The 11398-nt window shown below is 46.1% G+C and overlaps 1 non-coding gene across 1 annotated transcript; it reads left to right on the forward strand.

Moving 5' to 3' along the window:
* Nucleotides 1–333: 333 nt before the first annotated feature.
* On the forward strand, nucleotides 334–420 carry trnastop-uca (transfer RNA opal suppressor (anticodon UCA)). The gene has a single exon. It is a non-coding gene; the product is annotated as a tRNA-Sec (tRNA).
* Nucleotides 421–11398: the final 10978 nt, after the last annotated feature.

The raw sequence follows: 11398 nt of genomic DNA on the forward strand, positions 1-11398 counted from the left end.
CCATTGAAAGTCGGCCTTACCTAAGTCTAGAATCTTGTCTGATAGTTTGTGGAGCTATTTCCCAGTTGTTTGTAACCCAGAATCAGTGGGTTGAAATCTTGCTTTGTGATATTAGTAATGGACATGATAACAACAACAACTTGCATTTATATAGCGCCTTCAACGTAGTAAAACATCCCAAGTCGCTTCATAGCTTGACACGAAATTCCATTTTAACTGTTGTGATTTGACGATGTGTCGAATGAATGAGTCAGAGAAAAAAGAAATCACCAGAAGCTAAATATGATGACCTTGTCAGTGGTTTATATATTGATGGAGTGAGTTAAATACAATGCCTGGATGAACCTCAGTGGTCTGGGGTGCAGGCTTCAAACCTGTAGCTGTCTAGTGACAGAGTGGCTTGATTCCACCTTCGAGGTGGTGTTCTTGACTCTCATCTTCAATACAGACTTTAAAAAAATATTCTTTATGTAATGTACATATACCTTAAGGGAGAGAACTACTTTTTACAGCTCCTGTATACTGTAGTGCCGGCAGTGACCACACCTGTATATAAACATAGAAACATAGAAACTGGATTCGGCCCTTCGAGCCTGCTCTGGCATTCAACGAGATCATGACTGATCATCCAAACCCTAGCACCGACAGCCATCCCACCCAAGCCCTATCCCCGTAACCCCAGAACCCCACGTATTTAATCCCCCCCAACACTTAGGGACAATTTTTTAAAATTCTTTTTAATCATGGCCAATTAACCTAACCCGCACATCTTTCGACTGTGGGAGGAAACCGGAGCACCCGGAAAAAACCCCACGCAAACACGGGGAGAATGTGCAAATTCCACACAGACAGTCATCCGATGCTGGATTTGAACCCGGGTCCCTGGCGCTGTGAGGCAACAGTGCTAACCAGTATGCCACCGTGCTGCCCTGTGTAGTGATCTGTATAGTTAGTTCTAGAGTAACCCTCATTCAGTAAACACCTGTTGAATCGTTCCCTGCAGCCTGTTGTCTGATTATTGAAGGACACAACATTAAGATACACGGATATAACATTGGTGACGACGCAAACTCGATCCTACCTGCAACTCTGCATCACCTCCCAGGGATTTGCTCCTGGAGAACAGTGGAAGGAGGTCGAGTCCAGAAGCACGGGCGTCGACCATGGGCAACCACCCAGTCATCCAGCGGAGATTTGGGCATCGCAGGGGAGGCTGTCGAGAGCCAGGCTTGGCTTTCCAGTCACGGTGGTCCAGTGAAATGGGCTGGCAACAGGTACTGCGCAGACCCTTCCCGGACAGCGGCGGCTAGAGCCCGACCGAGCGGCACTGAAAAAGGCCGAGCAGCGTTGACGCGGGAGAGAGAGAGGGCAGAGCGCACAGGGCACAGCCGGTGTTCAGGACCGAGCGGCGTCAACGGGGAGAGAGACGAGAGAGAGCAGAGCGCAGCCGGAATTCAGGACCGAGCGGCGTCAACGGGGGAGAGAGGCGAGAGAGAGCAGAGCGCAGCCGGTGTTCAAGGGCCGAGCAGCATCAACGGAGGAGAGAGGCGCGCTGGAAAATGCGAGGCGCTGCCATTGCCACGAGGACCGCAGAGAGCGGCATTGGCAGCAGTGCAGGAGTAGCGCACGAAACCCACAGGGCATCGCCATTTGCCACGAGGACCGCCGAGAGCTGCGTTGGCAGCAGCACGGGAGACGCCATCTTAAGCCGCAGCGGGGAAGAAAGGAAAGCGCGGGAGATGCCATTTTAAGCCACAGCGGGGAAGAAAGGAAAGCGCGGGAGATGCCATTTTAAGCCAGTCTAGCCACACCCAAAAATGCCGAAGAGTGGCAGTATCACAGCGTTCGACAATGAAGTCGAAGATTGGACGACATATGTCGAACGCATAGAAGTATACTGCAAGGCAAATGAAGTGCCAGATGACAAGAAAGCGCTGGTATTGTTGAATTCAATGGGTGCAAAAACGTATGGCTTACTACAAAACCTAGTAACCCCAGAGAAGCCAGTAGAAAAGGATTTTGAAAACATAGTGTCAATCCTACAGGACCACTTAAACCCCACACCGCTGCTGATAGCAGAAAGATTTAAGTTTCACAAAAGGAACCAGCATAAAGATGAAAGTAATGCTGAGTATTTAACGGAACTGTGCAAGCTATCGAAACACTGCCAGTTTGGAACGGGACTAGCAGATACTTTAAGGGGCAAGTTTGTGTGTGGGCTTCAAAGTGAAGGAACCCAGAAATGGCTTCTATCAGAAAAGGATCTTACGCTGGACAAGGCTTTCAGCATTGCAGTATCACACGAAGCAGCAGCACGGGGCGCTGCAGAGATACAACGGAGACCGCAAGAATATGGCACAAATGAAATGTCATACGGAACAGTGAAGTGCTATCGCTGCGGCAGAACAACACATGACCATAATGACTGCTGGTTCAAGGACAAAGTGTGCAGACAGTGTGGAAAAGTAGGACACATAGCAAGAGTCTGCAGGTCGGGAAAGAAAACCAGCAGCAAGAAATCTCTACAGGAGAAGTACAAGAAGGTACATAAGGTGACGGAGAGTAGTTCAGATGAACAGAAAAGTGATACAGACTCCGGAAGCAAGGAGCTGGGTTGTCTGAAACGACATAATGTGATCAAAACGGAGGATCACCAAACTATCTGGGTCACGCTCAAGATAGCAGGAGTCCAAGTGAAAATGGAATTGGACACAGGATCAGCCCTAACAGTCATAAACTGAAGGGACTACAAGCGGCTATTCTCACATATACCCTTGAGAGATACAAAGGTTGTCTTGAAGACGTACACGGGGCAAAAAGTCTACTCCAAAGGAAAAATAAGGGTGAACTTTATATATAACGGCAAGGAAACACCAAAAATGAACCTATATGTATTGCCAGATGGAGGACCACCACTACTAGGACGTGAATGGATCTGGAAGATACAGCTAGATTGGCATTCCATACAAGCACTGACTGTAGATGATAAAAAGGATGACGACGTCACACCTGGACGATTTCAAAAATGCTAATTGATGCACAAGAAGTGTTCCAGCAGGGACTCAGAAGACTAAAAGGCATAACAGCGATGATCAAAATAGAGGAAAATGCAAGCCCAAAGTTTTTAAGGCCAGACCGGTACCTTATGCGATCCGCCCAGCCGTCGAAGCAGAGCTGGAAGGTTTGGAACGTTCAGGAGTACTGTCCAAAGTGGACTGGAGCGAGTGGGCTACACCCATCGTTCCTGTAATGAAGAGGTCGTTGAGTAATACGCCTGGGGAACCAAAGAAGGTTCGCATCTGTGGGGACTTTAAGGTGACAGTGAACCCAGTCCTTCACACTGTACAATATCCACTTCCGCGGATTGAAGATATTTTCACCTCGCTATCTGGAGGGAAACGCTTCACTAAGATTGATCTGGCCCAGGCGTACCTGCAAATGGAGGTAGAAGAAGCCTCGAAGCAGTACCTCATGATCAACACTCATAAAGGTCTCTACCAATACAACCGGCTGGTGTTCGGGGTAGCATCAGTTCCGGCTATTTGGCAAAGGGCAATGGAACAAGTCCTGCAAGGGATTCCAGGGACCCAGTGTTATTTGGACGACATCCTGGTCACGGGCGAAAATGATAGTGGTCACCTCGCCAACCTGGAGCAGGTGCTCACTAGATTGAAGGAATATGGGCTCCGAGCTAATCGCCACAAATGCGAGTTTTTCCAGAAGCAGATCTTGTATTTGTTGTGTATGTACCTTTAAGAGAATAACTGGTCTCAGACTGCAGTACCGGCAGTGACCACCCCTGTATAAAAGGCGCTAGTGAGCCTCTGTTGTTTCAGTTTCACTATTGACTTCCATCAGTAAAGACTTATTTTGTTCCACTCCTGCTGTCCATGTCTCAATCATTCACGGATGTAATAGTATTGTGGCCATGTTATTGATAAAGAGGGGTTACATAAGTCCCCTGAAAAGATTGAGGCAGTAGTCAAGGCTCCAGCACCAGAAAATGTGTCACAACTGAGGTCGTTCCTCGGGCTGGTGAACTTCTACCATAAGTTCTTGCCGAATTTGTCTACCGCACTACACCCACTGAACACCCTACTGCAAATGGGGGTACCATGGAAGTGGAGTGATGAATGTAAACGAGCTTTCCAGAAGAGCAAAGCATTGATCACATCAAAAGAGGTGTTGGCTCATTTCAACCCAGCACTACCAATTCGGTTAGCGTGTGATGCATCACCCTATGGCATTGGAGCGGTGCTGTCGCACAAATTCCCGGACGGCTCGGAGAGGCCAGTAGCCTTTGCGTCTCGGTCACTAACCTCAGCCGAGCGTAACTACGCCCAGATTGACAGGGAGGCACTCAGCCTAGTGTGGGGAGTGAAAAAGTTCAATCACTATCTGCACGGGCAGAAGTTCACCTTGCTGACTGACCACCAACCACTTGTCTCCATCTTTAATCCAAAGAAGGGCGTTCCGGTGATGACTGCGCAACGGCTACAAAGATGGTCCCTTTTTCTAGGGGCGCACCAATATGAAATCGAGTATAAGGGCACGAAACAGCATGGAAACGCTGATGGGCTATCACGCCTGCCACTGCCTACTGCGGAGGAAGCACCAGCAGTGGATCCTGTCGAAATATTTCATTCGACTATAATTGAATGCTTGCCAGTAACTAACGCTGGCATAGAGAAGGAGACCCGAAATGACCCAACACTGTCTCGGGTATATGATTTGACGGTGAAGGGATGGTCAGCACATGGCGACTCACTGTTGCCAGCATTCTCATCCAGAAGAGAACAGCTATCAGTATGCCAGGGGACCTTGATGTGTGGATCCCGAGTGGTAATTCCACCCAAGTTAAGGGAGAGAGTGCTCAATGAGCTTCACGAAGGTCATCTGGGAGGGGTGAAAATGAAAAGCCTTGCTAGGGCTTATGTGTGGTGGCCGGGGATCGATCAGCAAATCGAGGACCTGACAAAGAGCTGCTCAGGATGCAAGAAGGTCCAAAATGCACCACCACATGCCCCTCTACACCCATGGAAGTGGCCCTCATCTCCATGGCAACGGGTGCATATTGATTTTGCTGGTCCATTCATGGACTCAATGTTTTTAATAGCCGTGGATGCGCACTCGAAATGGCCTGAGGTGATCAAAATGTCCTCCACCACCACGGAGAAAACTATTGCAGTCCTACGGACCATTTTTGCCAGGAACGGCTTGCCAGAGCAGATTTGTTCTGATAACGGACCACAGTTTGTGTCCGAAGGGTTTCGAAGATTTATGAAAAGGAATGGGGTAAGGCATTACACATCCGCCCCGTATCATCCAGCCACAAATGGATTGGCTGAGAGGTTTGTACAAACCTTTAAAAAAGCAGTAAAGGCCATGTGCGATGACGACATTCCACTGCAGCATAAGGTGGACAATTTCCTGTTAGCCTACAGAAATGCGACACATGCAGTCACCAACCAGGCCCCGGCCATGATGTTCTTTAACTGAAGGTTGAGATCTCGTCTGGATTTGCTCAGACCAATTGTACGAAGAGATGTTGAGAGTAAGCAATTCCAGCACATCAATGAGAAGCCGACAAGCAGCTTCAATGTAGGGCAACCAGTCTTGGCCCGCGACTACCGAACAGAGAAATGGCAACCAGGAAAGATATGCACACGGCAGGGGCCACTAATGTACACAGTGGATGTTGGGGAGAACATTGTGAGATGCCATGCTGACCAGATCCTAGAGTCACAGGAACAAGTCAACCCCATGTCTCGGCCATATGTACCTGGTGAGGAACCCAACGTACAGGTCGCATCTACCTCAGAAACAATAGCATTGGAAGCTGATGAATCAACTGACTAGAATCGCCTCCGCACCAAGAGCGAGACACTCGGGAAAGGCGTTATCCAGAAAGAATCAGGAAGCCTCCCCAGAGACTGAATATATGAATGGACTATATTCATATAACATTGTATATTAAAAATGTTAATTGTTAAATGAGTATTATGGTACTGTTAATCTAAAAGGGGAGGAATTGTAATGTATATAATGCATATATACCTTAAGGGAGAGAACTACTTTTTACAGCTCCTGTATACTGTAGTACCGGCAGTGACCACACCTGTATATAAACCCTGAGTAGTGATCTGTACAGTTAATTCTAGAGTAACCCTCATTCAGTAAACACCTGTTGAATCGTTCCCTGCAGTCTGTTGTCTGATTATTGAAGGACACAACATTAAGATACACGGATATAACACTTTCCATTTAGGCCGGAGTGTGACTGCTCACAATACATACCAACAACGTCTTGTGTTTATTGAACCTTACAGACACAGAGGGAGGCCATTTGGCCCGTCGCGCCTCTTTGAAAGAGTTGTTCAATTTACTTCCACATCCCCAGCTTCTTCCCAATAACACTGCAAGTTAGCTCTCTTTCAAATAAATGTCCAATTGACTTTTGTAAGTTTGTGTAGGAACAGAGGAACATAGGAACAGGAGCAGGCTGCTCAGCCCCTTGAGCCTGTTTCGTCATTCAATGAGATCATGGCTGATCTGCGATCTAACTCCAAATACCCGACCTTGGCCCATATCCCTTAATAGCTTTGGTGAACAAAAAGTTATCAATCTCTGATTTAAAATTAACAATTGATCTAGTATCAATTGCCATTTGTGGAAGAGAGTTCCAAACTTCTCCCACCCTTTGTGTGTAGAAGTGTTTCCTAATTTCACTCCTGAAAGGTCTGGCTCTAATTTTTAGACTCTGCCCCCTAGTCCTAGAATCCCCAACCAGCGGAAATAGTTTCTCTCTATCTACCCTGTCTGTTCCCCTTAATATCCTGAAAACTTCTGTCAGATCACCTCTTAACCTTCTAAATTCTAGGGAATACAACCTTAATTTATGTAAACTTTCCTCGTAACATAACCCTTGAAGTCCGGGTATCATTCTGGGAAACCTACCCTGCACTCCCTCCAAGGCCAATATCTCCTTCCTAAGGTGTGGTGCCCAGAACTGCTCCCAGTACTCCAGGTGTGGTCTAACCAGGGTTTTGTATTGCTGCAGCATAACTTCTACCCCCTTGTATTCTCGCCCTCTCGATATAAAGGCCAGCATTCCATTAGCTTTTTTGATTATTTTCTGTACCTGTTCATGACATTTTAATGATCTATATACCTGAACCCCCAAGTCCATTTGGACATCCACTGTTTTTAGCTTTTCACCATTTAAAAATACCCTGTTCTGTCCTTTTCAGGTCCAAAGTGGATGACCTCACATTTTCTTACATTGAAATCCATTTGCCACTGTTTTGCCCATTCACTTAATCTATCAATATCCCTTTGTAATTTTATGCTTTCATCTATGCTGCTCACAAGGCCGCCCATCTTTGTGTTATCGCCAAATTTAGATATATACTTTCTATGCCATCATCTAAGTCGTTAATAAATATTGTGAATAATTGCGGCCCCAACACAGATCCCTGCGGGACACCACTAGTCACATCCTGCCAATTTGAGTACCTGCCCATTATCCCTACTCTCTGTCTCCTGCCACTCAGCCAATTTCCTAACCAGGTCAATAATTTGTCCTCAATTCTGTGGGCTTCTACCTTAGGTAACAGTCTCTTATGTGGGACTTTATCAAATGCCTTCTGGAAGTCCATATAAATAACATCCATAGACATTCCCCTGTCCACTACTTTAGTCACCTCTTCACAAAATTCAATCCGGTTTGTCAGGCATGTCCTGCCTTTCACAAATTCATGCTGGCTCAACTGAAAATTTGCGAGGTGTTCAGTCACCCTATCCTTAATTATAGACTCTAGCAATTTCCTGACAACAGATGTTAGGCTAACTGGTCTATAATTCCTGGGTTTCCTTCTCCCGCCATTCTTAAAAAGTGGAGTGACAAGCACAATTTTCCAATCTAAAGGGTCGGTTCCTGAATCGAGAGAACTTTGGAAGATTATAGTTAGGGCATCTGCAATGTGCTCACCCACTTCCTTTAAAAACTCTGGGATGGAAACCATCTGGTCCTGGGGATTTGTCACTCTTTAGTGCCATTATTTTCTTCATTACTGTTATTTTACTTACATTAATTTTATTGAGTCCCTGTCCCCGATTTAATTATTAGTTTCTTTAGGATTTCCAGCATGCTGTCCTCTTCTTCTACTGTAAATACTGACGCAAAGTAATTATTCAATGTGTCCGCCATTTCCCCATTGTAATTGGCAATATCACCACTTGCAGTTTTTAAGGGGCCAACATTGCTCCTGACCACCCTATTTTTTCTAATGTAACTATAAAAATTCTTTGTATTGATTTCCCACAGCTAGTCCTAATCGCCCACCCTTTCCCTGTAGCCCTGCAATTTTTTTCCTTCAGGTGCTTAACCAATTCACTTTTGAAAGCCACTATTGAATCTGCCTCCACCGCCCTTTCAGGAAGTGCATTCCAGATCCTAACCACTTGCTGAGTAAAAAGCTTTTTCCTCATGTCGCCTTTGGATCTTCTGCCAATCACCTTAAATCTGTGTCCTCTGGTTCACGACCCTTCCGCCAATGGGGACAGTTCATCTTTATCTACTTAATCCAGACCCCTCATGATTTTGAACACCTCTATCAAATCTCCTCTCAATCTTCTCTGCTCCAAGGAGAACAACCCCAGCTTCTCCAGTCTATCCACGTAACTGAAGTTCCGCAGCCTGGAACCATTCTTGGAAATTTTTTCTGCACCCTCTCTAAGGCCATCACATCCTTCCTAAAGTGCAGTGCCCAGAATTAGACACAATACTCCAGTTGTGCCCGAACCAGTGTTTTATAAAGGTTCATCATAACTTCCTTGCTTTTGTACTCTATGCCTCTATTTATAAAGCCCAGGATCCCGTAAGCTTTTTAAACTGCTTTCTCAACCTGCCCTGCCACCTTCAACGATTTGTGCACATATACCCCCAGGTCTCTCTGTTCATGCACCCCCTTTAGAATTGTACCCTTTAGTTTATATTGCCTCTCCTCATTCTTTCTACCAAAATGTATCACTTTGCACTTTTCTGCGTTAAATTTCATGTGCCACGTGTCCGCCCATTCCACCAACCTGCCTATGTCCTCTTGAATCTATCCCTATCCTCCTCACGGCTCACTATACTTCCAAGTTTTGTGTCATCTGCAAATTTTGAAATTGTGCCCTGTACACCCACGTCCAAGTCATCAATATATATCAAGAAAAGCAGTGGTCCTAGAACCAACCCCTGGGGAACACCACTGTATACCTTCCTCCAGTCCGAAAAACAACCGTTCACCACTACTCTCTGTTTCCTGTCACTTAGCCAATTTTGTATCCATGCTGCCACTGTCCCTTTTATTCCTTGGGCTTCAACTTTGCTGGCAAGCCTATTATGTGGCAATTTATCAACTGCCTTTTGGAAATCCATGTACAACACATGAACTGTATTGCCCTCATCAACCCTCTCTGTTACCTCATCAAAAAATTTGTTAAACATGATTTGCCTTTAACAAATCTGTGCTGGCTTCCCTTAATTAATCCACAATTGTCCAAGTGACTTTTAATTTTGTCTCGGATTATCGTTTCTAAAAGCTTCCCCATCACTGAGGTTAAGCTGACTAGCTTGTAGTTGCTGGGTTTATCCTTACACACTTTTTTGAACAAGGGTATAATATTTGTAATCCTCCAGTCCTCTGGCACCATTCCCATACCTAAGGAGGATTGGAAGATTGTGGTCAGAGCTTCTGCTATCTTCACCCTAGCTTCCCTCAGCAACCTAGGAAGCATCCCATCTGGACCGGGTGAGCTGAGCTTCCCACCCCATTTATACAGCGCCTTCAATGTAGTAAAACATCCCAAGGAGCTTCACAGGAACATTATCAAACAAAGGTTTGACACCAAGCCATATAAGGAGATATTAGAACGGTAACCAAAAGCTTGGTCAAAGCAATAGGTTTTAAGGAGCGTCTTAAAGGAGGAAAGAAGTGGAGAGGTAGCGAGGTTTAGGGAGGGAATTCCAGATCTTAGGGCCTAGGCAGCTGAAGGCACGGCTGCCAATGGTGGAGCGATTAAAATTGGGGAAGCACAAGAGATCTCGGAGGATTGTGGGGCTAAAGGAAGTTACAGAAATAAGATGGGGTGAAGCCATGGAGGGATTTGAAAACAAGGAAGGGAATTTTAAAATAGAGGCTTTGCCAGACTACAATCAATGTAGGTCAGCGAGCACAGGGGTGATGGGTGAGCGGGACTTGGTGCGAATTAGGATACGGACAGCAGGGTTTTGGAATAGTCGAGTCTAGCGGTAAGAAAGGCCTGGATGAAATTTTCAGCAACAAATGGGCTGAGGCTGGGGCAGAAAAAGGCGATGTTATGGAGGTGGAAGTAGGCAGTAGTGATGGAGAGGATATGGGGTCCGAAGCTCAATTCCGGGTCAAATATGATGCCAAAGTTGTGAATGGTCTGACTCAGCCTCAGACAGTAGCCAGGGAGAGGGATGGAGTTGGTGGCTCAGGAACAGAGTTTGTATCAGGAGCTGAAGACAATGGCTTCTGCCTTTCTGATTGGGTGGAAAGAAAAAGTAAATAAACCCTGGCATTAATAGAACGCCATACATTTTAACAGCCAGTGGCTTACCTTTGAAGTGTAGCCACGGTTGTTTCATGGGTAAACGTGATAGCCAATTTGTGCACAGCAAGGTCCCACAAACAGCAATGAGGTAAATGACCAGATACTCTGTTTTGGTGGCATTGGTTGAAGGATAAATGTTGTCCAGGCTCATTCGAAAGGCAGCACCTCTGGTAGTGGACTGGGACTGGGTGGGCCGAATGGCCTGTTTCTGTGCCGTATATCCTATGTAATATAGCACTCCCGCACTGAAGATTCAGCCCAGAGAATGGCCAGGCTACTTCTTATTAATTCTCAGGGTGTGGGCATCACTGGCATTGCTGGCATTTATCGCCATCCCTAGCAGACCTGAGAAGTCGGTGGTGACCCTTCTTCTTGAACTGCCGCAGTCCATTCTTTTGTAGCGGTTTAATACAACTGAGTGGGTTTGCTCGACCACTTCAGAGGGCAGGAGAGAGTCAACCACGATGGTGTGGGACTGGAGTCACCTATAGGTCAGACCTATAAAGGACATCAGTGAACCCACAGCTTTGTGGTCCCTTTTATTTGACGCCAGCTATTTACTTCCAGATTTTTTCAACTGAATTCAATTCTCAAAGTGCCATGGTGGGATTTGAACTCACGTTCTCTGGATTATGAGTCGCCCGTGTGCCCGCTTGCCCATGAATTTCCTGTCCCTTTAAAATGATTTACCAGAATGGTTCTGGGGATGGGGGATCTTAGCTACTAGGACAGGTTGGAGAAGCTGGATTTGTTTTTATTAGAGCAAAGGAGGTTG

Source organism: Somniosus microcephalus, chromosome 9 (assembly GCF_052327205.1).
Source record: "Somniosus microcephalus isolate GS21.2 chromosome 9, FLI_Smic_1.0, whole genome shotgun sequence".
In the NCBI taxonomy this organism is placed as follows: Eukaryota; Metazoa; Chordata; class Chondrichthyes; order Squaliformes; family Somniosidae; genus Somniosus; species Somniosus microcephalus.